This window comes from Oncorhynchus masou, chromosome 25, assembly GCF_036934945.1.
Source record: "Oncorhynchus masou masou isolate Uvic2021 chromosome 25, UVic_Omas_1.1, whole genome shotgun sequence".
NCBI classification, from domain to species: domain Eukaryota; kingdom Metazoa; phylum Chordata; class Actinopteri; order Salmoniformes; family Salmonidae; genus Oncorhynchus; species Oncorhynchus masou.
This window is the reverse complement of record NC_088236.1, coordinates 16,442,865-16,469,615: the sequence shown is the minus strand read 5'-3', so window position 1 is coordinate 16,469,615 and position 26,751 is coordinate 16,442,865. Positions and strand designations below refer to the sequence as shown.

The following is a 26,751-nucleotide window of genomic DNA, read 5'->3' as shown; positions in this document are numbered from 1 at the left end:
TTCCCACACTGCCCCTACTCGGATGGTATCGCGCCGTCCCAACCTTCGCTCTCTCTCCCCCGCTACTCTCTCCTCTTCCATCCTATCATCTCTTCCCTCTGCTCATACCTTCTCCAACCTATCTCCTGATTCTGCCTCCTCAACCCTCCTCTCTTCCCTTTCTGCATCCTTTGACTCTCTATGTCCCCTATCCTCCAGGCCAGCTCAGTCCTCCCCTCCCGCTCCGTGGCTCGATGACTCATTGCGAGCTCACAGAACAGAGCTCCGGGCAGCCGAGTGGAAATGGAGGAAAACTCGCCTCCCTGCGGACCTGGCATCCTTTCACTCCCTCCTCTCTACATTTTCCTCCTCTGTCTCTGCTGCTAAAGCCACTTTCTACCACTCTAAATTCCAAGCATCTGCCTCTAACCCTAGGAAGCTCTTTGCCACCTTCTCCTCCCTCCTGAATCCTCCTCCCCCTCCCCCCTCCTCCCTCTCTGCAGATGACTTCGTCAACCATTTTGAAAAGAAGGTCGACGACATCCGATCCTCGTTTGCTAAGTCAAACGACACCGCTGGTTCTGCTCACACTGCCCTACCCTGTGCTCTGACCTCTTTCTCCCTCTCTCTCCAGATGAAATCTCGCTTCTTGTGACGGCCGGCCGCCCAACAACCTGCCCGCTTGACCCTATCCCCTCCTCTCTTCTCCAGACCATTTCCGGGGACCTTCTCCCTTACCTTCACCTCGCTCATCAACTCATCCCTGACCGCTGGCTACGTCCCTTCCGTCTTCAAGAGAGCGAGAGTTGCACCCCTTCTGAAAAAACCTACACTCGATCCCTCCGATGTCAACAACTACAGACCAGTATCCCTTCTTTCTTTTCTCTCCAAAACTCTTGAACGTGCCGTCCTTGGCCAGCTCTCCCGCTATCTCTCTCAGTATGACCTTCTTGATCCAAATCAGTCAGGTTTCAAGACTAGTCATTCAACTGAGACTGCTCTTCTCTGTATCACGGAGGCACTCCGCACTGCTAAAGCTAACTCTCTCCTCTGCTCTCATCCTTCTAGACCTATCGGCTGCCTTCGATACTGTGAACCATCAGATCCTCCTCTCCACCCTCTCCGAGTTGGGCATCTCCGGCGCGGCCCACGCTTGGATTGCGTCCTACCTGACAGGTCGCTCCTACCAGGTGGCGTGGCGAGAATCTGTCTCCTCGCCACGTGCTCTCACCACTGGTGTCCCCCAGGGCTCTGTTCTAGGCCCTCTCCTATTCTCGCTATACACCAAGTCACTTGGCTCTGTCATAACCTCACATGGTCTCTCCTATCATTGCTATGCAGACGACACACAATTAATCTTCTCCTTTCCCCTTCTGATGACCAGGTGGCGAATCGCATCTCTGCATGTCTGGCAGACATATCAGTGTGGATGACGGATCACCACCTCAAGCTGAACCTCGGCAAGACGGAGCTGCTCTTCCTCCTGGGGAAGGACTGCCCGTTCCATGATCTCGCCATCACGGTTGACAACTCCATTGTGTCCTCCTCCCAGAGCGCTAAGAACCTTGGCGTGATCCTGGACAACACCCTGTCGTTCTCAACCAACATCATGGCGGTGGCCCGTTCCTGTAGGTTCATGCTCTACAACATCCGCAGAGTACGACCCTGCCTCACACAGGAAGCGGCGCAGGTCCTAATCCAGGCACTTGTCATCTCCCGTCTGGATTACTGCAACTCGCTGTTGGCTGGGCTCCCTGCCTGTGCCATTAAACCCCTACAACTCATCCAGAACGCCGCAGCCCGTCTGGTGTTCAACCTTCCCAAGTTCTCTCACGTCACCCCGCTCCTCCGCTCTCTCCACTGGCTTCCAGTTGAAGCTCGCATCCGCTACAAGACCATGGTGCTTGCCTACGGAGCTGTGAGGGGAACGGCACCGCAGTACCTCCAGGCTCTGATCAGGCCCTACACCCAAGCAAGGGCACTGCATTCATCCGCCTGGCCTGCTCGCCTCCCTACCATTGAGGAAGTACAGTTCCCGCTCAGCCCAGTCAAAACTGTTCGCTGCTCTGGCCCCCCAATGGTGGAACAAACTCCCTCACGACGCCAGGACAGCGGAGTCAATCACCACCTTCCGGAGACACCTGAAACCCCACCTCTTCAAGGACTACCTAGGATAGGATAAGTAATCCGTCTCACCACCCCCCCTTAATGATTTAGATGCACTATTGTAAAGTGGCTGTTCCACTGGATGTCGGAAGGTGAATTCACCAATTTGTGGGTCGCTCTGATAGGAGCGTCTGCTAAATGACTTAAATGTAAATGTAAATATGCACCATGGTCATTGCATTGCATTTGGGTCATTTGGCGGACGCTCTTGTCCGGAGCGGCTTGCAGGTTGGTGGGTTCACCTTCTGACATCCAGTGGAACAGTTATCTACATTGTGTCCACAGTGTTAGTTATCTACATTGTGTCCACAGTGTTAGTTATCTACATTGTGTCCACAGTGTTAGTTATCTACATTGTGTCCACAGTGTTAGTTATCTACATTGTGTCCACAGTGTTAGTTATCTACATTGTGTCCACAGTGTTAGTTATCTACATTGTGTCCACAGTGTTAGTTATCTACATTGTGTCCACAGTGTTAGTTATCTACATTGTGTCCACAGTGTTAGTTATCTACATTGTGTCTATAGTGTTATCTACATTGTGTCCATAGTGTTAGTTATCTACATTGTCTTTAGTGTTATCTACATTGTGTCTATGGTGTTGGTTGTCTGCATTGTGTCTATAGTGTTGGTTATCTGCATTGTGTCTATAGTGTTGGTTAACTGGCGGTGTGGACACGTTGTGGATGGCTGGCACTGTGGACACAGTGTGGATGGCTAGCAGTGTGGACACATTGTAGATATCTGCATTGTGTCTATAGTGTTAGTTGTCTATATTGTGTCTATAGTGTTAGTTATCTACAATGGATGTCATAAGGTGAATTCACCAATTTGTAAGTCGCTCTGGATAAGAGCGTCTGCCAAATGACTTAAATGTAAATGTCTGTGGGCACTATCAAGCAGTGGGGTCCTACGTGCCAAGCTACTTGTATTTTCCAGAATTCCCCGAGTTCTACTCCCGAGTCTTTAGAATCCATCGACCTGACCCGAGTTCCCGAGTGTTACCATGACCTCAAACTGGTGTTTAGCAAACAGAGGGCCACCATGCTACCACCCCATAGATCTTACGATTGCCCCATCGACCTGTTTCCGGGCACTTGCCCCCCCAGGGGTCGGATCTTTTCCCTATCTCCACCCGAACGAGCTGCTATGGATACCTACATCAAGGACTCTCTGGAAGCAGGCCTCATGCGTCCATCAACCTCCCCGGCGGGAGCAGGGTTTTTCTTTGTGGCCAAGAAAGATGGTGGATTACGTCCTTGCATCGACTACCGGGGACTCAATGACATAACCGTCCGTAACCGTTACCCGCTACCCCTTATGGCCACAGCCTTCGAGCTGCTCCAGGAAGCAGTTGTTTTCACTAAGCTTGACCTGCGGAACGCATACCATCTTGTGCGGATCAGACCTGGTGACGAGTGGAAGACCGCTTTCAACACGCCTACTGGTCACTATGAATACTTGGTGATGCCCTTCGGCCTGACCAACGCCCCAGCGGTGTTCCAAGCGCTCATAAACGATGTGCTTAGGGATATGCTTAACATATTTGTGTTCGTTTACTTGGATGACATCCTCATCTTTTCGAGCTCCCTTCAAGAACACACTAAGCATGTCAGACAAGTACTCAAACGCCTCCTGGACAGCCATCTGTACGTTAAGCCGGAAAAATGTGAATTCCATTCATCCCGAGTACAATTCCTGGGATTTGTAGTGGAACCCGGTCGAGTCCAAATGGACCCTAGGAAGGTAGGGGCGGTAGCGGATTGGCCCACCCCAAATCCGTTAAGGATGTTCAGCGTTTCCTGGGCTTCACAAACTTTTACCGCAAGTTCATCAAGAACTTCAGTTTGGTGGCAGCTCCTCTCTCAGCTTTAACCAAAGGTGGCAATGCAAGGTTTGTGTGGGGAAGAGAAGCTGAGACGGCCTTCCAAGGACTCAAGCAGCGCGTCCTCTCTGCTCCCATCCTGATACTACCGACTACGGATGAACCATTTGTGGTGGAGGTAGACGCATCAGAGGTTGGTGTTGGAGCTGTCCTGTCTCAGAGGGGTGAAGACAAGAAGCTTCATCCGTGCGCTTTCTCTCACACCGGCTTACCCCGACTGAGAGGAACTACGATGTGGGGATCGTGAACTCCTAGCGGTTAAGATGGCATTGAAGGAATGGAGACACTGGCTCGAGGGGGCTTCTCACCCGTTTCAAGTGCTTACGGACCACAAAATCTGGAGTATATCCAGCAGGCGAAGCGATTGAACTCTAGACAAGCTAGATGGTCTCTTTTCTTCAATCGATTCCAGTTTATCCTCACCTATCGGCCCGGTCGAAGAATCTCAAACCGGATGCCCTGTCCCGAGTCTACGCTCCTGCCATTCGAGATGACACGGACATGCCTGTCCTTCCTGCTGCTAAGATTGTGGCTCCGATCTCGTGGCAAGTTGAGGATACCGTGAGACGTGCTCAAGCTAGCGAACCGGACCCTAAAGGAGGCCCTGCCAATCGGTTGTTTGTCCCCAAGGCAGTGAGGACTCAGGTCCTTCTGTGGGGGCACTCCTCTCGCCTCACCTGTCATCCGGGCGTAGGTCGCACCTTGGAGTTCATCCAGCGTAAGTTCTGGTGGCCTACCATAAGAGAAGACGTTGCCACTTTCGTCAATGCCTGCCCCGTGTGCTGCCAGGGCAAATCTTCTCACCTCCGCCCTCAAGGACTCCTTCACCCTTTACCTGTTCCCCACAGACCCTGGTCCCATATCTCATTGGACTTTATTACTGGACTTCCTCCATCCCATGGCAATACTACTATCCTAGTCATAATCGACAGGTTTTCAAAGGCGGCCAGGTTCGTCCCTCTGACTAAGTTACCTTCTGCCAAGGAAACGGCTGAGTTGGTAATTAATCATGTGTTCCGAGTCTTCGGCATTCCTCAAGATGTGGTTTCTGACAGAGGTCCCCAGTTCGCCTCAAGGTTTTGGAAGGCCTTCTGCCAACTCATGGGGGCTTCTGCCAGTCTATCTTCAGGGTACCATCCGGAGTCCAACGGCCAAACAGAGGATGAATCAAGAGCTGGAAACCACCCTCCGATGTATGACTCGTGACAACCCGTCCACATGGTCATCCTTTATTGTTTGGGCCGAATACGCGCACAACACCTTGCGCTCCTCCTCCACTGGTATGTCCCCGCACGAGTGTCAGTTTGGCTATGCTCCTCCATTGTTCCCGGACCAGGAGGCAGAAGTCAGAGTGCCTTCAGCCTTGAGGTTCGTCAGACGCTGTCGGCTTATGTGGAGGAAGACCCGTCTTAATCTGATGCGTTCCTCACAGAGGTATCAACAACAAGCCAACAGACGTCGCCGTCCCGGGCCTACCCTGCGCCCCGGCCAGAGAGTCTGGCTTTCCACAAGAGACTTACCTCTACGGGTGGAGTCTCGCAAGCTGTCCCAAAATACATCGGTCCCTTCAAGGTTGCCAGGAGAGTTAACCCAGTTTCTTATCGCCTACACTTACCCAGATCCCTTAAGATTAATCCCACATTTCATGTGTCATTGTTAAAACCTGTTGTTTTTCTCCCCTTGTCCCGGCAGACAGACCTCCCCTCCGCCTCGTGTCATTGGAGGCCAGCCGGCTTATACCGGCCCACCGGATACTGGATTCCCGCCGGGTGCAGCGGTCCTGGCAGTATCTGGTGGACTGGGAAGGCTACGGTCCTGAGGAGCGCTCCTGGGTTCCTGCCAAAGACATCCTGGACCCTGACCTCATTCGTCAGTTCAGGGTCCTCCACCCTGAGAGAGCTGGTAGGAACGTCAGGAGCCGTTCCTAGGGGGGATTCTGTCAGGATTTGGCCAGGGTTGTTCCGGGTTTTGGTCAGTAGATGTCCCCATTGTGCTTTTTGTCCCTATGTTTTTCCCTTGATCCCCATTATTATTTGCACCTGTGTCTCGTTTTCCCTGATTGTATTTAAACCCTTTGTTTCCCTCAGTTCTGTGCTCTGTGTTTGTATGTTAGCACCCTGCCCTAGTGTTCTGTGTGCTCTTGTCGATTCCGGGTGAAGTTCTTGTGGTATTCTTTTTTTTGTTTTTGTTTATTTTTGGTGAGTTTCTTTTGAGGTCTTTTTGTGTTTTTCCTACCACCTTTTGGATTTGCCATTTTTTGTATTTTAGGATTTTTTCTTTATTAAATACACCGTTTTAAGTACTGCTGTGTCTGCCTCATCTTCTGGGTTCTGCTGTCTATTCGTGGCTCAGTTGGTTAAGTGACTGTTTCTCACTCCGGAGACCCAGGTTCGAAACCGGGTCCTGACATGTTCAAACTCTTCACGCTCATCTTCTTGGCCGAGGCAAAAATGATCCGTTTTAAAACAAATTTTCTGCAATTCTACAGATTAGGCCAAGGTTGGGCAAAGTTTTTGTCTTGAATTGTCACGATTCTCGTAAGAACGGGACCAAGGCGCAGCAGATGTTGAGTTCCACATATTTATTTCAAAAGTGAAACTTAAAGCAAAATTAATAAATAAATAAATGAACAACAAAACGTGAATACGTGGTGCACAGGCACAAACAGAAAATAATATACCACAAACACAGGTGGGAAAAATAGCTACTTAAATATGATCCCCAATTAGAGACAACGAATACCAGTTGCCTCTATTTGGGAATCTGTCACGCACTGACCATAGAGATCCTTTTAATTCTCTATTTGTCAGTGTGTGACTAGGTTGGGCAATCTATGTTTTCTAATTCTCTTTTGGCCTGGTATGGTTCCCAATCAGAGGCAGCTGTCTATCGTTGCCTCTGATTGGGGATCATATTTAGGCAGCCTTTTCCCATCTGTTTGTGGAATCTTGTTTTTGTGTAGCTGCCTTTGAGCATCCCTGGACATCATGTTTAGTTTTCTTCTGTATTGTTTTTGGTGAGTTGCATATTTATTAAACATGTTGAACTCTAAGTACGCTGCGCCTTGGTCCATTCATTCAGACGATTGTGACAGAACCATACAAAACACCAACATAGAAAAATTTAACTAGAACACCCCCTAATCAAGCCCTGACCTACTACACCATAGAGAAACAAGGGCTCTCTATGGTCAGGGCGTGACATGAATGCCAGATCGGGATTTTAAAAATTCTGCATATACATTTAGCCATTTTTAAGCTAATTTCTTGAAATTCTAAAATAACTTAATGTCTTTAGTCTGCTCATATGAGACCAGGAGTTGAATCCCAAGCGAATCCCTTCCCAAAATGTTTTATAATAATTGTTTATATTATTTGTCAGCAACCGCGGACCATATTGACCCCGTTCAGGTTCCTGATCCGGCCTGTGTTCTGCCTATTGAGTAGGGCAGTAGTACACTATACAGAGAATAGGGTGCCATTTTGGATGCAGTCGTTGTCTTCTGCCCCACACAGCACAGAGAGAACCTGAGCGCGTCACTACACCACTACACTGGGAGATAATACAACACATTTCCATCTGAACTGAGACAAATCCCATCCTTTTCGTCTCCATGTGAGATTCTCCACTTTTCATTTGATACGATACACTTGCTCTCACATATCAAAAACCGCACGGATAAATATTCCCATATGCTACACCTAGTTTTGTGACACATTGCAATGAAACACTCAAAGGTAAAAGAAAACATGAAAGTCTGTGACAGTAGCATCAAGAATGTGTACAGGGTATATTCTCATATTCCTGTATTAAGGGAATCTGACCCCCAACATGTGTTGGTCCCATTAGCTTTAGTTCACTGGACTGAATCCAAATAGATAACATTATATATTATATATTACATTGTGTCCCCCCCTCTCGCTCTCTTTCCATTTCCACTGCAAACGATCTTCCAAATCGAGGGAAAAACTTCCTTGAAATTGACTGCCGTTTGATGTGTCTCAGTGGCTCCCATGAAAAGGCTATTGAGGATCATTGCTAGACCATCAGATAACAATATCCTCCTCCTCAAAACTAATGCTGTTTCCATCTCTTTACAAACCCCTCTCCACCACAGATGAGGTGATCTGATACGCAGTCCAGACCGTGAACCATGTACTCTAAAAGTCAGGCGGTCATTGTAAATAGGCCGTTACATGTTCATTCTAAACTGTAAATGTTTGTCTCTCTACAAGTTGAACTGCAAGCAAGCTCCACTAATTTGGTTAGTCTGCGAAAAGTGGCGCCGTTCTGGTCAAAATGGGGAACTTGAGACACAACACTCTAGCTGTGGTCGTCATAGTAGAGAAAAAGACAAATACCTACTCAGATCTCATCAAACATGAATAGTAGAAACTGAGACACCAGTCCAATGGGTCAAACTGGGCAGCTGAGGCAGAACCAGTAAGTCCAATGGACCATCCCTGGAGCATCATAGTGCTACAGCATTAGGGACCATACAGGCTGACAAATGAGCACATGGAGCAGAGATAGAGGTGTAACGGATGGAGGGAGGAGTGTAATGGTTCCTTTGAGAGCTTGTTACTGTGTGCCCAAGTGTCTGGGGTATGGGTGGAGGTAGAGAGGTAGAAAGTTAGAGAGAGTGAGAGATTTTTCATGAAAGTCAATGAACTAAGTAGACCAGACCCAGGTGCTATGGTATTGGTGTCTATGGGAGAGCCTGAGCGAACTATCTTCATTTATCCACCATCTATAAAGGACGTCATGGTGCGTGTCACATTAAAGAATTCTCCCTGATTGAGAGGCAACGATGCACACTGCCTCCCCTTGGTTCCCACATGCCCACACCCCGCTGACATTAATTAGTGATCCACTCTCTTTCAATCATGTAGAGAAGCCATGATAAAAGGCCCTGGTGAAGGGATACAGAGAGATGTTAACACACTCACATGGAGCAGGGGCTTAGTGTGCACAACACCTCTGTTATATGAATGCTATTAATGCTAGTAGTCCTGGTGCTATGAGTAGAGCCCTGTGTTTGGCACAAACATGTCACATGACCTCGATTTTTTATTTCAAGCTTTTTCAAAAAACTGTCCCCTTTTTTTATGTTAGATGGTCCAGCACCATCCTCAGACAATTGCCTACATTTTTTGTGTAATTATCATTTCTGAAAAAGGCTTAAAATAAAGGTTCAAATCTAGGTCATGTGACGTGATAACTCAAAACACAAGTCCCTCGCTAGAAGCAATGCAGCTGGTGGGGTAAGGTCAATGTAGGCATTACTATGGTTTCACTTATGACTTGACTTAGAAGTTCAATGTTGAAGTGTGTAGGAATATGATTCTGAACTGTTATAAGTAGTTGAGTCTTCTATGCATGTTTCTTCTGTACTGTTGTTCTTGCATCCTGTTTGAACAGTGATATTTTATTTTCCAGTAAGGTCAAATGAAAAGTCTTCATTGGTGTTACTATTATCAGTGAATATAGCATGGCTTTGAATGCTCTCTGCCAAGTATTGTCCAGAAACCTGTGCTCGACTACCTGTTCAAACGCTACCCAATACTGCCTCAACCCCCAATAGCCAACAAGGGGACATCAAAGGAGTTACCATGACAACAAAAATACTCCACAGTTGAGTGATTGTGTGAGTGGCATCGAAAAAAGAGGAGGAAGAGAGAAAAAAGGAAAGAGGGAGACCGAGATACAGAGAAAAGGAAAGACAAAAACAGAAAAGGAAAGAGAGAGAGAGAGATATCTACACTGCAAAGTACATCAACTAAGTAGTGGAAACAACATAATACACAGCAAAAAAATGAAACAGAGAGGAACGTGGCTCTGTGTGTAAGAGAGAGAAGGAGAGCGAGAAGAAGAGCGAGAAGGAGAGAGAGAAGGAGAGAGAGAAGGAGAGCAAGAAGGAGAGTGAGAAGATGAGAGAGAAGGAGAGCGAGAAGAAGAGCGAGAAGGAGAGAGAGAAGGAGAGCGAGAAGGAGAGCGAGAAGGAGAGAGAGAAGAAGAGAGAGAAGAAGAGCGAGAAGGAGGGCGAGAAGGAGAGCGAGAAGGAGAGCGAGAAGAAGAGAGAGAAGGAGAGAGAAGGAGAGAGAGTGAGAAGGAGAGAGAAGAAGAGAGAGAAGGAGAGAGAGGAGAGAGAGAAGGAGAGTGAGAAGGAGAGCGAGAAGGAGAGCGAGAAGGAGAGCGAGTAGGAGAGAGAGAAGAAGAGAGAGAAAGAGAGAGAGAAGGAGAGAGAGCGAGGGAGGGGCATGGTAGTGTCTCACCCAGGGTTCAGAGTGTATTTTGACTCCTTGTCACCACACTGTCACACTGAGCCAGGTAAGCAATAATAAACCTGTCTCTGCTCACACAGAGAGTTAAATAAGCACCACGCAGCACAGACAACACACACACAGCCACCTGCTGTCGATGGCCATGTGGGGTGAACACTGACCGTCTATAGGATAATAGAATGACTGGTGATGAACAGGGGTCACTGAGAGGGCTCAGTACTTAGGTCAAAAGTGAGGGAGAGTCTTAGAATTATTCCAGGTTCTGTTCAGTTACTGACCAACTGATTGTGATAACATGCATTGAAATACTTTTCTCTCTTTTCAGAACAGTAGATTACAACAAAAGCGTCTTTCTATCATAACTAGCCCAATGCTCCACATTGAAATTGTCAGTAGCATTCCAATAGAATATGTATCAGAAGGAAAGCAGTCCCAAGAGATCATGAATATGCAAGCTGTATCTAGTCATACATCCAAAACCTTGCTGTCTACAACGTGATGAAAGCATTCGATACGCCAGTGATAAGTATAGTTTTAATTCAATTTCACAGGGCATGCTTTTATCCGAGGTGATTGTTCCACCGTTGTACAATATGTCACTGTCTATTCGCCCTACAGACGAATCCCTGCCATTCAGTACAAAGGCTTTCTGAGCCCTTTTCAAAAATGGATGCAGAGCATCTCCGAACAGGCGCTTTGTCAACCCTGGCCAGTGTTAGAAATCACAAAGACAGCAAGCGGAGACGATCACTCGGACTCGGACTGACGTCAATTTCTAGAGAAAAAAGTGCTTTGTTGAGTGTGTGTGTGCGTAGAAAGTGCTTTTATCTGCGTAGCAGTACGTGTACCCCCAGAGGAGTTGAGTGTGCTACTCAAAGCCATGTCTGTGCTGTTACACTGCTACCTGATCACAGCTCAGCATTACTACGAAGAAGACCAATATGCCCTGTTAGATATAAACTCAACTTTAGCTAAAAGGGACCCTGGGGGTTTGTGGTATATGGCCAATATACCACGGCTAAGGGCTGTATCCAGGCATTCTGCGTTGCATCGTGCATAAGAACAGCCCTTAGCTGTGGTATATTGGCTATATACCACACTCCCTCGAACCTTATTGCTTACATAAATTAGCCACACTTAGAAATAGAATGATTTGGTACGTTACTTTGTTTCAGACCCTTGTTCAACATGAACTTTACAGTATGAATATACAGCACATGAATACAGTGGCTGTACAGATTCTGAGTGGCTCAGCAGTCTAAGGCACTGCATCTCGGTGCAAGAGGCATCAGTACAGACCCTGGTTTGATTTTAGCTTGTATCATAACCGGCTGTGATTGGGAATCCTATAGGGCAGCGCACAATTGGCCCAGAATCGTTAGGGTTTGACCCGGGTAGGCCATCATTGTAAAAAATAATTTGTTCTTAACTCGCTTGCCTAGTTAAATAAAGGTAAAAACATAAATAAATAACAAAAAGATCCATTGACATACAAGTCTGTGGCCCATGTGGTATTAGCCAGAATGCATTAACCACCATTTTGTATATAGTCGGCCACACATATGATTCTTATTGATGTAATAGCTTGTAGACGTCCGTCATAAAAAGGAGTCCCCAGTACACCGCTGTCTGTAGAACTACATCAGTGGAATGTGGGGCCTTCCAAACACACAGGCCTAAGCCCCTAATGGAAACACGTCTACTCAGGACTTTTACTGGGCCTAGACACAGCCTCAACACTACAACAAGGATTAGCACAGGAGACAGGCAGGGGGAAGCAGGGAAGGAGGGAAAGAGAGTGTGTACGTGCCAAAGAAGTGGATCTAATCTACTCCTTCACAGTGTGACCAGATAATCCAGACAGGCAGGCTGAGAAATAAAAACAACAATAGTTGTGAGGACAAACGCTCCCTATTATCACAAAGCCTGCAGACAGACAGTCAGGCAACAGCCATGTGTAGCGCTTCTCTTTAGCAGCAAGCCACAATGGAGCAGGAAGAAAGGAGCGAAACAGTAGAATGGCTCGATGTACTGTACTGTAGACCAACACACACACACGCAGCAGCGTTTCATCCCCTCACACAAAGGCAGCAGGAAAATAGAAAATAATGATTTTTGAGGTAGAGAGAAAAAAAGAGTTAAGCATGAAATGTATAAAGAAAAGTGGTTCAAGGTCTGGAAAAGGGTGAACTCATAAAAGACTGTGGAGAGACGTTGCTGGTCTGTAGCTGTCTTCAGGCTGAATGAAATGGAAGGGGCGGAGCGCACTAGGATAGGAGGAGAGGAGAGGAAAGGAGGAGATGAAGTCAGGATTTTATACTTCTGAGGGAACCGCTTTCTCTGAATTTTTATTGCAGTACATTTAGTTTACATTCACCCATAAATCCATACCTCTGTCTCAGACTTCTTGCAACATTGAGATGTTAACAAAAGCTAGAAGACTTTCTTTTCCTTGGACTAATAGAACTGAATGTAAAATATTCAACATACCCCAGGGAGTCTTTCAACATCGAAGAAGGGAAATTATCTGGAGATGGAATAACACAGGCCAAATGGATGGACAGTGAAATGGTCGTCATTGTTGTCATTGTTACAGGAAATGCCTGTTCAGTACCATCACAATAACTATAACTATGTTCTCTCTTTAAGACTGAGAAACAAAGCCAAGACTGAGATGTACTAAAATACTGTTTTCAGAAACAGGTTTGTAGGATTATTGTTTGGCCTTTGGTCTTAGAATGTTGTTCCCTGGAAAAACTACAACATTACAAAGATTTATAAATCTGTTGATATAAATTCTTATTGAAAAGGAGCAGAGTGTTGCCCTTTAAGTGCTTATTAGCAACAATGTAGACTTTTTCGAGGTCAAATACAATTCAAATACACTTCAATAAACCTCTAGTGACTACCCATCCCGCATGTGGGAGCGTAATCATCGCCTGATACTAATTAATTAATAAGCATAATGCAACGGACATAAATATTCCTAGAAAATATTCCTATTCATGAAAATCACAAATGAAATATAGCCTTTTGTTAATCACCCTGTCATCTCAGATTTTAAAAATATGCTTTACAGCCAAAGCTAGACAAGCATTTGTGTAAGTTTATCGATAGCCTAGCATAGCATTTTGTCCAGCGAGCAGCAGGTAACTTGGTCACGGAAATCAGAAAAGCAATCAAATTAAATTGTTTACCTTTGATGAGCTTCAGATGTTTTCACCCACGAGACTCCCAGTTAGATAGCAAATATTCCTTTTTTCCAAAAATATTATTTTTGTCAGCGAAATAGCTCCGTTTGTTCTTCACTTTTGGCTGAGAAATCACCCGGAAATTGCAGTCACAAAACGCCGAAGAATATTCCAAATTAGCTCCATAATATCGACAGAAACATGGCAAACGTTGTTTATAATCAATCCTCAAGGTGTTTTTCAAATAGCTATTCGATAATGTATCCGTCGGGACAATTAGTTTTACAGTAGGACCGATTGGAATAATGGCTACCTCTGTATTTTACGCGAGAGTCACTATGGGAGCCATCAGGTGACCACTTGCGCAATGTAGCCGCTTACGGGTATTCTTCAACATAAATGCGTAAAACTACGTCACAATGCTGTAGACACCTTCGGGAATACAGAGAAAGAGTAATCTGGTTGATAGTCCATTCACTGCTCAATAGGGACACATTGGAACGCAACGCTTTCAAAACATGAGGCTCTTCCGGATTGGATTTTTCTCAGGCTTTCGCCTGCAACATCAGTTCTGTTATACTCACAGACAATATTTTTACAGTTTTGGAAACTTTAGAGTGCTTTCTATCCTAAGCATTCTAGCATCTTGTCCTGACAAAATATCCCGTTTATTACGGGAACGTTATTTTTCCAAAAATGAAAATACTGCCCCCTAGTCACAAAAGGATTTATTAATAAAGGAACATTTTGCTTGTACATTTCTTTGTCAATACCCCACACAAACAGTTACTGTATTGTATGTATGCTGCCAGACAGGTATAATTCACCATCAATACATCCACACTTTTACTTAACTGTATTTCTGTCCATATATTAAATTAGTCTGTGGATTTTATGCAGGCTCATACAGAGAGAGAGGGTCTGCTGGAGCATCTAGGACCTGGCTGGAGGCCTTCCATTCCCAGCATGCCTAGCTCCAGCTCTCCCTCTAGCTCCAGTGTTCATCGTTAAAATGAGATTCACATTTCTTTTGTGTTGAGCGGGGTTGTTTATCATGTTGGAATATGGCCGTGGTGATTCCAGACCCTTATCATCCGGCCTGCTCAAAGCTGAGCCCATGGACTCATAACTGAACACATGAATGCCCACCATCATCTCTGCTTCCAGCAGGCTTTGTGCAATGGGCCCTGGTCAAAAGTAATGCACTGCATAAGGGATAGGATGCCATTTAGGATGCAACCTTTGTGTGGGAGACAACTGGCTGGGGTGACGGTAAAGACACACAGTTAGCCAACAGAGCAGAAGAGAGGGGTGAGATCATTTATCATAAATAGCACCTCAAAACCTGTCAGGGGCCTTAAATGTTTGGCTCGGTTTGGGCTTTTCATTCATTCATGCATTCATTAATTCATTAACGTTTTTGACCACTGAATTTTCCCTAAATAGAGAACCAATCACACTTCACCAACAAAAAACAACCTGGGTTTCACTACGAAAAATCACATGAACAGATTGGCCCACTCCAGCATCTCCTGTCTCTTCTTCTTAAAAGTTTACTATTGCAACTACCCCTCCCCCCACAACTGTAAACACATACTGTGCTTCTGTGAAGCAACATCATCCACCCACACCCCATAACATCTCTCTTGCCCATGTCTTAGTGTCTCAAGAAGGGTCGGGCAGTGCCCTGTGGGCAGACACTGATAAGACCTGACGGAATGGTGTGTGTGTTCAGATGTAAGAAGGACAGTGCGATGTTGGTCCATGATAAACAGGCTGTGAAGGGAAGCTACAGAGATCTTAGTTTCTGTTTCCTTGTTTTTCTCTTCTTTGGGACTGGGGAGATGTCATTCATTCAGCGTAGAAAGGACAAAATAATGTTACCAGCACTTGTACAACATCTGAAAAGACGACAAGTTTCATCTTGTCATTAATGGACTGTTTACCTACATAAACTAGAGCTTGGATGGATGGAGAAGGGGAGAGGGATGGATGGATGGAGAAGGAGAGGGGGATGGATGGAGAAGGAGAGGGGGATGGATGGAGAAGGAGATGGGGATGGATGGAGAAGGAGATTGGGATGGATGGAAAAGGAGAGGGGGATTTGATTTGAGTTATTAAGATCCTCATTAGTCGACACCAATGGAGACAGCTAGTCATACTGGCGTCCGACAAATAACAGAATATACATTACAGAAGAAAATACTTTACAATTTACAGACATTTAAAAACATTAACATGTAGTGTTTGTACCTAGCAGTTACATATACAGTGCATTCGGAAAGTATTCAAATCCCTTGACTTTTTCTACATTTTGTTAGGTCACAGCTTTATTCTAAAATGGATTAAATCAAATATTTTCCTCATCAATCTACACAAAATAACCCATAATGATGAATCGAAAACAGATTTTTAGAAATGTTTGCAAATTTATAAAATGTGCACAAAAGAAAAACTTAAATACCTTATTCATATAACTATTCAGAGCCTTTGCTAAGAGACTCCAAATTGAACTCAGGTGCGTCCTATTTTTAATTATCATCCTTGAGCTGTTTCTACAATTTGATTGAAGTGCACCTGTATTAAATTCAATTGATTGGACATGGAAAAGCACACACCAGTATATATAAAGTCCCACAGTTGACAGTGCATTTCAGAGCAAAAACCAAGGGACCACCATGCTTCTCCGTAGGGATGGTGCCATGGTTCCTCCAGATTGGCATTTAGGGCCAAAAAGTTCAATCTTGGTTTCATCAGACCAGAGAGTCTGTTTCTCATGGCCTGAGAGTCCTTTAGGTGCCATTTGTGGCAATCTCCAAGCCGTCTGTCAAGTGCCTTTTATCGAGGAGTTGCTTCCGTCTCGCCACTCTACTTTAAAGGCCTGATTCGTGGTGTTCTTCAGTGAAGGTTGTCCTTCTGGAAGATTTTCCCATCTTCACAGAGGAACTCTGGCGTTATGTCAGTGACATTCCACCGAGGAAGAATCTTGGTGGTTCCAAACTTCCTCTCTTTAAGAATGATGGAGGCCTCTATGTTCTTGGTGACATTCAATGCTGCAGAAATGTTTTGGTAATGTTTTGAAATGTTTTAGTACCCTTCCCCAGATCTGTGCCTTGACAAAATCCTATCTACGGACAATTCCTTAAACCTCATGGCAGCATCATGTTGTGAGAATGTTTTTCAGTGGCAGGGACTGGGAGTCAGATTTGATGGAAGGATGAACGGAGCTAAGTACAGAGTGATCCTTGATGAAAACCTGCTCCAGAGCACTCTGGACCTCAGACTGGGGCGAAGGTTTACCTTCCAACAGGAAAACGACCCTAAGCACACAGCCAAGACAATGCAGGAGTAGCTTCAAATCTGTGAATGTCATTGAGGGACCCAGCCAGAGCAAGGACTTGAACCCCATCTAACATCTCCGGAGAGACTTCAAAATAGATGTGCAGTGACGATCCTCATCCAACCTGACAGAGCTTGAGAGGATCTGCAGAGAAGAATGGGAGAAACTCCCCAAATACAGGTGTGCCAAGCTTGTAGTGTTATACCCAAGAAGACTTGCGGCTGTAATCGCTGCCAAAGGTGCTTCGGCAAAGTACAGAGTAAAGGGTCTGAATACTTACGTAAATGTGACATTTCATTTTTTGGGGGCAAAAATGTCTAAAAACCTGTTTTTGCTTTGTCATTATGGGGTATTGTGTGTAGATTGATTAAGGGAAAAAAACAATTTAATCAATTTTAGAATAAGGTTGTAACGTATTTAAATGTCAGTACATACACACAACAAGTAGGTCACATGGGGGAGTGTCATTGTGCCATGAGGTGTTGCTTTATTGTTTTTTTTAAACCAGGTTTGCTGTTCACTTGCACTATATAAGATGGAAGGGAGTTCTATGCACTCATGGCTCTGTATAATACTGTATGTTTCCTTGAATTTGTTCTGGACTGTGAAAAGACCACTGGTGGCATGTCTGGTGGGGTAAGTGTGTGTGTTAGCACTGTGCGTAAATTGACTATGCAAAAAAAAAATTCAACACATTGATATTTCTCATAAAAACAAGAAGTGACGCAATCAGCCTGTCCTCAACTCTCAGCCAAGAGAGACTGGTATCCATAGTATTAATATTAGCCTTCTGATTACAAGACGTGCCACTCTGTTCTGGGCCAGCTGCAGCTTAACTAGGTCTTTCTTTGCAGCACTTGACCATACATTATGACTGGTCAATAATCAAGGTAAGACAGAACTAGAGCCTGTGGGACTTGTTTTGTGGAGTGTGGTGTAAAAAAAGCAGAGCATGTCTATATAACGGACAAACCTCTCCCCATCTTTACAACCATTGAATCTATATGTTTTTACCAAGACAGTTTACAATCTAAGGAAACACCAAGTCATTTAGTCTCCTCAACTTATTCAATAGTCACATCATTCATTACCAGATTCAGCTGAGGTTTAAAACTTAGGGAATTATTTGTACCAAATACAATGCTCTTAGTTTTAATGATGTTCAGGACCAGTTTATTACTGGCCACCCATTCCAAAACTGACTGCAACTCTTAAGGGTTTCAGTGACTTCATGAGCTGTGGTTGCTGATGCATATATGATTGAATCATCAGCATACATGGACCCACATTCTTTGTTGCCAGTGGCAGGTCGTTGGTAAAAATAGAAAAGAGTAGAGGGCCTACAGATGGCGAACGAGAGAGGGATGGAGAGAAGGAGAGAGGATAAAAAATACTACAAATTCTAGGGGACGGAGAAACAAGTCATATTCTAGCGTGTAATTTTCCCACTACTATGACGGAGTGCAGATACTTCAATTACACTGTGTGGCTGTAATTACAGGAAGTATGTCTCTGATGTGTGATCACAATCAGAATGAATGTTCCTTCTCCAGGGCGCTGTGTGCTGCGGCTCTGTGAGATGGATACTGGTTCATTAACATCAGTGTTTCTCAATGCAGTGGATGAAAACTGGGCTGTGAGAAGTTGATCTATGGGCTGCAGAGTTGGAACTAAGCAGTAAGACTCTAGACCACACATGGCTTCATAATAAGTAACTGTTTTAATACTGCAGAAATAGGCTACATATTTCCTTACTCTCTTCCCGGAAGTCATCATTGATCCGGTATTGGTGAAAGCAATGCAGTGGATATCACACATTAAAATATAAAATTGTATGCATATAACGTACCATCTAAATTCAATAAAGTTAGAGCCATGAAAGTGCATTGATATTGCCACATAAGAAGAGTTCTGTAGAGCTCAGAAAGAAAGGGAGCTGACTACTGGTGTTCCATTAAGTAGAGAGAGAGAGACAGGCACACAATCTGGATGGAGAATAGGAAGGGGTATTGTGGTCTGGCTATACACTTTTGGCTACTCTTATATGGCAGGTCCATAAACTTCTCTCTTTCTATAGTTCCTTAGCCAGAGAGAGGCGTGGGTTCATGAAAAGAGAAGGGTGAGAAAGCGATAGATGAGGAAGTGGGAGCAATGGGGAGAGAGAGTATGGAGATATGGAGAGGGGGGTTAAGAGAGAGAGAGACCACCTAAGTAGAACAACACTCTGTCTCATCATTTTACGATACATTTAGTTTTCTATGAAGTCATTTCAACATGTACAAGCCAGGCATCACAAGCACCACATAGACTCTCTGGCATGTTCCAAAACAGAAAATCCAGGAAGAAAAGAGCTACAAAATAGAGGGGAAGGATGGTGGATGGGGTGAATTGCACCAACAATGTTTTAGATGCTTAGGTAAGGCTCTATGCCAGGGGTGTCAAACTCATTTTCACCACAGGCCGCATTTGGCATTCACAGAAGTCCGGACGGCCGTAATCAGAAATGTACATTTTCAATGCTCCCTGACTGCCTTACTTTCATTCCGATGACTGTTAGCAAACCAGACAGAATGAAGAGACTAGATGACTGTAGGCACGCTGGGCAGAGTGAAGAGACTATAGATGACTGTTAAAACACTGGACAGAGTGAAGAGATTATAGATGACTTTTCATACATTGGACAGAGTGATGAGACTATAGTTGACTGTTAGCACGCTGGACAGAGTGAAGAGACTATAGATGACTGTTAAAACACTGGACAGAGTGAAGAGATTATAGATGACTGTTCATACACTGGACAGAGTGATGAGACTATAGTTGACTGTTAGCACACTGGAAAGAGTGAAGAGACTAGATGACTGCTAGCACGCTGGGCAGAGGGAAGAGACTAGATGACTGATAGCACACTGGACAGAGTGAAGAGACTCGATGACTGTTAGCACACTGCACAGAGTGAAGAGACTACAGACGACTGTTAGCACACTGGACAGAGTGAAGAGGCTAGATGACTGTTCATACGCCGGACAGAGAGAAGAGACTACAGATGACTGTTAGCACACTGGACAGAATGAAGAGACTAGATGACTGTAGGCACGCTGGGCAGAGTGAAGAGACTATAGATGACTGTTAAAACACTGGACAGAGTGAAGAGATTATAGATGACTTTTCATACATTGGACAGAGTGATGAGACTATAGTTGACTGTTAGCACGCTGGACAGAGTGAAGAGACTATAGATGACTGTTAAAACACTGGACAGAGTGAAGAGATTATAGATGACTGTTCATACACTGGACAGAGTGATGAGACTATAGTTGACTGTTAGCACACTGGAAAGAGTGAAGAGACTAGATGACTGCTAGCACGCTGGGCAGAGGGAAGAGACTAGATGACTGATAGCACGCTGGACAGAGTGAAGAGGCTAGGCGACTGTTAGCACACTGGACAGAGTGATGAGACTATAGTTGACTGTTAGCACACTGGACAGAGTGAAGAGACTAGATGACTGCTAGCACGCTGGGCAGAGAGAAGAGACTAGATGACTGATAGCACACTGGACAGAGTGAAGAGACTCGATGACTGTTAGCACACTGCACAGAGTGAAGAGACTACAGACGACTGTTAGCACACTGGACAGAGTGAAGAGGCTAGATGACTGTTCATACGCCGGACAGAGAGAAGAGACTACAGATGACTGTTAGCACACTGGACAGAGTGAAGAGACTACAGATGACTGTTAGCACACTGGACAGAGAGAAGAGACTACAGATGACTGTTAGCACACTGGACAGAGTGAAGAGACTATAGATGATTGTTAGCACGCTGAACAGATTGAAGAGACTATAGATGACTGTAAGCATGCTGGACAGAGTGAAGAGACTACAGATGACTGTTAGTATACTGGACAGAGTAAAGAGACTGTAGATGACTGTTAGCAAGCTGGACAGAGTGAAGAGGCAGAGTAAAGAGACTGTAGATGACTGTTAGCAAGCTGGACAGAGTGAAGAGACTAGATAACTGATAGCACACTGCACAGAGTGAAGAGACTATAGATGATTGTTAGCACGCTGAACAGATTGAAGAGACTATAGATGACTGTAAGCACGCTGGACAGATTGAAGAGACTATAGATGACTGTAAGCATGCTGGACAGAGTGAAGAGACTACAGATGACTGTTAGTATACTGGACAGAGTAAAGAGACTGTAGATGACTGTTAGCACGCTGGATGGAGTGAAGAGGCTAGATGACTGTTAGCACACTGGACAGAGTGAAGAGACTACAGATGACTGTTAGCACACTGGACAGAGTGAAGAGACTACAGACGACTGTTAGCACACTGGATGGAGTGAAGAGGCTAGATGACTGTTAGCACGCCGGACAGAGAGAAGAGACTACAGATGACTGTTAGCACACTGGACAGAGTGAAGAGACTACAGACGACTGTTAGCACACTGGACAGAGTGAAGAGACTACAGACGACTGTTAGCACACTGGACAGAGTGAAGAGGCTAGATGACTGATTGCACAATGGACATTGTGAAGAGACTATAGATGACTGTTAGCACGCTGGACAGAGTGAAGAGGCTAGTTGACTGTTAGTAAACTGGACAGTGTGAAGAGACTGTAGATGACTGTTAGCACGCTGGACAGAGTGAAGAGGCTAGATGACTGTTAGCACGCCGGACAGAGAGAAGAGACTACAGATGACTGTTAGCACACTGGACAGAGTGAAGAGACTATAGATGATTGTTAGCACACTGAACAGAGTGAAGGGACTATAGATGACTGTAAGCATGCTGGACAGATTGAAGAGACTACAGATGACTGTTAGTATACTCGACAGAGTAAAGAGACTGTAGATGACTGTAAGCACGCTGGACAGAGTGAAGAGACTACAGATGACTGTTAGTATACTCGACAGAGTAAAGAGACTGTAGATGACTGTAAGCACGCTGGACAGAGTGAAGAGACTACAGATGTCTGTTAGTAAACTGGACAGAGTGAAGAGATTGTAGATGACTGTAAGCACGCTGGACAGAGTGAAGAGACTACAGATGTCTGTTAGTAAACTGGACAGAGTAAAGAGACTATAGATGACTGTAAGCACGCTGGACAGAGTGAAGAGACTACAGATGTCTGTTAGTAAACTGGACAGAGTAAAGAGACTATAGATGACTGTAAGCACGCTGGACAGAGTGAAGAGACTACAGATGTCTGTTAGTAAACTGGACAGAGTAAAGAGACTATAGATGACTGTAAGCACGCTGGACAGAGTGAAGAGACTACAGATGACTGTTAGTATACTCGACAGAGTAAAGAGACTGTAGATGACTGTAAGCACGCTGGACAGAGTGAAGAGACTACAGATGTCTGTTAGTAAACTGGACAGAGTGAAGAGATTGTAGATGACTGTAAGCACGCTGGACAGAGTGAAGAGACTACAGATGTCTGTTAGTAAACTGGACAGAGTAAAGAGACTATAGATGACTGTAAGCACGCTGGACAGAGTGAAGAGACTACAGATGTCTGTTAGTAAACTGGACAGAGTAAAGAGACTATAGATGACTGTAAGCACGCTGGACAGAGTGAAGAGACTACAGATGTCTGTTAGTAAACTGGACAGAGTAAAGAGACTATAGATGACTGTAAGCACGCTGGACAGAGTGAAGAGACTACAGATGTCTGTTAGTAAACTGGACAGATTAAAGAGACTATAGATGACTGTAAGCACGCTGGACAGAGTGAAGAGACTACAGATGTCTGTTAGTAAACTGGACAGAGTAAAGAGACTATAGATGACTGTAAGCACGCTGGACAGAGTGAAGAGACTACAGATGTCTGTTAGTAAACTGGACAGAGTGAAGAGACTATAGATGACTGTAAGCACGCTGGACAGAGTGAAGAGACTAGATGACTGTTAGCACGCTGGACAGAGTGAAGAGACTAGATGACTGTTAGCACACTGGACAGAGTGAAGAGACTAGATGACTGTTAGCACACTGGACAGAGTGAAGAGACTAGATGACTGTTAGCACACTGGACAGAGTGAAGAGACTACATGACTGTTAGTATACTTGACAGAGTAAAGAGACTGTAGATGACTGTTAGCACGCTGGACAGAGTGAAGAGACTACAGATGACTGTTAGCACGCTGGACAGAGTGAAGAGGCTAGATGACTGTTAGTAAACTGGACAGAGTGAAGAGATTGTAGATGACTGTTAGCACGCTGGACAGAGTGAAGAGGCTAGATAACTGTTAGCACGCCGGACAGAGAGAAGAGACTACAGATGACTGTTAGCATGCTGAACAGAGTGAAGAGACTATAGATGACTGTAAGCACGCTGGACAGAGTGAAGAGACTATAGATGATTGTTAGCACACTGAACAGAGTGAAGAGACTATAGATGACTGTAAGCACGCTGGACAGAGTGAAGAGACTACAGATGACTGTAGACTACAGATGACTAAGCAGAGTGAAGAGACTACTGTTAGCACGCTGGACAGAGTGAAGAGACTACAGATGACAGAGTAAAGAGACTGTAGATGACTGTTAGCAAGCTGGACAGAGTGAAGAGACTAGATGACTGTTAGTATACTCGACAGAGTAAAGAGACTATAGATGACTGTAAGCACGCTGGACAGAGTGAAGAGACTACAGATGACTGTTAGTATACTCGACAGAGTAAAGAGACTGTAGATGACTGTTAGCACGCTGGACAGAGAGAAGAGACTACAGATGACTGTTTGCATGCTGGACAGAGAGAAGAGACTACAGATGACTGTTAGTATACTCGACAGAGTAAAGAGACTGTAGATGACTGTTAGCACGCTGGACAGAGTGAAGAGACTACAGATGACTGTTAGTATACTGGACAGAGTGAAGAGACTAGATGACTGTTTGCACGCTGGACAGAGAGAAGAGACTACAGATGACTGTTTGCACGCTGGACAGAGAGAAGAGACTAGATGACTGTTAGCACTCGGAAAGAGTGAATAGACCTGAAATGTAGGTCTATTATCAATTAACACACCTTTTCAATTTTGTTTTAGTCAATTCAATGTCAATCTAAAATAAATACTTTTTACTCCAACAACCCGCTGGCCAGATTGAATGGGCTTGAGTTTGACATGTTCCTATGCAATTGCTAAACATCTTTGAAGCTTTAGAACATTTTCATTGGTAAGTTTATCAGTTTTGCATTTTACATGACCTTCACTCCTGAGGTCATTCTTTCATGATCTCACTTCTGACCCTTCATGACCTCATATTGTCCTCATAAGGAACCTTTCCTGTTCTGGATCGTCTGGGGCACTGCCCCCATGATAATTGGAGAAGCAGAGGTGCAGTGAGTTGATTCTAACAAACCACTCTTCTCATAGACGGGTTAGCTGACGTCACTAAAACGATGTGCACTTCAAAAGGTCACAAGGCCGTGTGTCGCTGTTTGGCCAGATAGCTTGCAACAATGACAAGAACCTGCCATGTGGTAAATGTCTCGGGTCAGCTCATTTGATCTTTTTCTTGATACCATGTCTTGTTTTGATGTGTGTTGACTTATGTCACAGCTATGCTAATATGGCAAACAATTTGTTAGCTAGCTAGCTAACCAATAATTGTAACAATGTATTTGAGAGACAAGTGCTCATTTTGCAACTTTATTCATGTTTTCAATAAACATTAGAGCCAACGCAGTCTGTTTTACCCCATACTTGCACCCGCGTCATTTTTGTTGCTGAACAACCAACCCATCTACAGCTTTACTATAAGACAGAATTTCATTTCTGACCTGGTTATATACCATTCAAACTGCTGACATAAGAAAAACAAAACAAACACAGGCGCTACATGTAAAACACTCCTCAAAAGAGAATGAGTAAACCACACTAACTAATATCGCAGCAAATATCCCAGTTGTTAATCAAATGTTTCCCCTGTGGGTAGAGAGGAAGAGGAGGTGGAGGAGAGGTAAAACACTGTAATGGGAACCTTGTGGCTAAATAATAATATGATAGGGAGAGAGAGAGCGAGAAAGAGCGAGCGAGACAGAGAGAGAAAGATTGACTCTGGTGACACACAACCATTAGGAATTCACTAAAACAGATGTCAACCAGCTTGAGTGCTTCTCCACAGCCAATGGCCAGAATCCCAAATGAATGTCCCAAGGAACGCCGTTTGATCCCGTGCCAAGAAAGAGCAATGATATTTTATCCCGCAGGAGAGGGGAAAGGAGGATGGAAGGAGGAGGGGAGGGAGGGAGAGCATGGTTTATCCCATTTCAACCAGTCTTCTCTCCCCTTTCCCCTTTTCTCCCAGTCTTGAAGATGCCATTTTTAGGGGAGCAGAGGAAAACAGAATATCATTAGCTTGATAGCCAAGTTAATTTGTTAAAGGAGACTGGAATCAGCACTCCAATTGCTTATCATTGGTTAAGGAGACATGGCTTAGTTTCAGAAGGGGAGAGATCCCCCCCCCCCCAAAATAACTTCTCAGTTTATTTTTCTAAATTAGTGGCACTGAAGGTAATGTCATTAACATGGTGTATGCACTGTGTCTACAGACTTAGGATCTTAATTTGATCACCCTGTTGCAGGAAAATGTTAGTTAGAGTACCAGTCCTGTTACTTTAATTGTGTTTCCATTATATCTCCTGTTGTAATACACTAATTATCCTTTCATCATCCTCCTCCTCCCATCACATCCTCTTTCATTTACAGAACTGGACAACAGGCTGGTTGGATAGAGAGAAAGATGGAAGAAAGGGAGGAGAATGACAGAAAAAATGGTAGGGGAATGAGAGGGAGGAAGAGAGGAGAGAGGAAAAGAGAGTCATGAGAAAAAGAGAAAGAAGAAAAAAGACAGGATTTAATAGACAGTGTTTGGCGATGGTGTCAAAATAGCCTTTCATACAGTCCAACCATACTTCATAGATGCTAGATAACGACTGTACTCTTTCTCTCTTTCTCGTTCCCTTTCTATTTCTCCATGTCTCACTGGTCTACAGTAGATCCCCACATACTTCCTTTTATTATGCTGTTCTCTTCTATAGGACGTCTTCCACCTCTTCACTCTCTCCTTCCTCCCTCTTTCCTCCCTCTTCCCCCTCTCTTTCGTCTCTCTTCCCCCTTTCTTTCCTCCCTCTTCCCCCACTTTCCTCCCTCTTCCCCTTCTCTTTCCTCTCTCTTCCTCCTCTCTTTCCTCTCTCTTCCCCCTCTCTTTGCTCTCCCCCCTCTCTTCATCTTCATCAGACAGTTAACCGCATCCTAGATCTAGGATTCTATCTTTCTCCTTGTTGCTCATTCTCAACCTCTCTCCCTCTTGTTTTCCATTTCTCATCCTCTGATGTGGTCCCTCCTCCATCTCCCCATCTCTTTCTCTCATCACTACCTATTTATGTTCTTCCGGCCATCATTTTATGTCTTTGATTCTCTCTATATACTTCTCTCCCTCCATTCATTTCTTTTTGTCTGTTCCCCACCCCGTCCCTGACTCTTTGTGTACAGAATGTTCCAGAGAAGACGTTAAGTAAGTAGACACTCTTCCATGACTAGGACATGTGCTGTCCCTGACTTTGTCAAGCACTAATGACAAAAACAATGACCAGCGACAAGAAACAAGCCAAAACTATTCTCTCAAGACAAAATTTACCACGACAGACACACTACTTAGACAGCCAGATGTATCATTGCTTCAACCTTACCACAACAGAGACCTTCAGCATTATCTCTCTATTTCACATGATATCCTCATTAATCTTAGTCAAACCGCATTCATTACACACTCAATATGAGCTAGGGCGTAGGTGTGTGTGTGTGTGTGTGTGTGTGTGTGTGTGTGTGTGTGTGTGTGTGTGTGTGTGTGTGTGTGTGTGTGTGTGTGTGTGTGTGTGTGTGTGTGTGTGTGTG

At 44.7% G+C, this 26,751-nt stretch overlaps 1 pseudogene; it reads right to left on the bottom strand.

The window, feature by feature from the left end:
* Positions 1-26,751, bottom strand: part of LOC135513594 (F-box/LRR-repeat protein 17-like) — a 558,551-nt pseudogene that overhangs the window by 224,546 nt on the left and 307,254 nt on the right.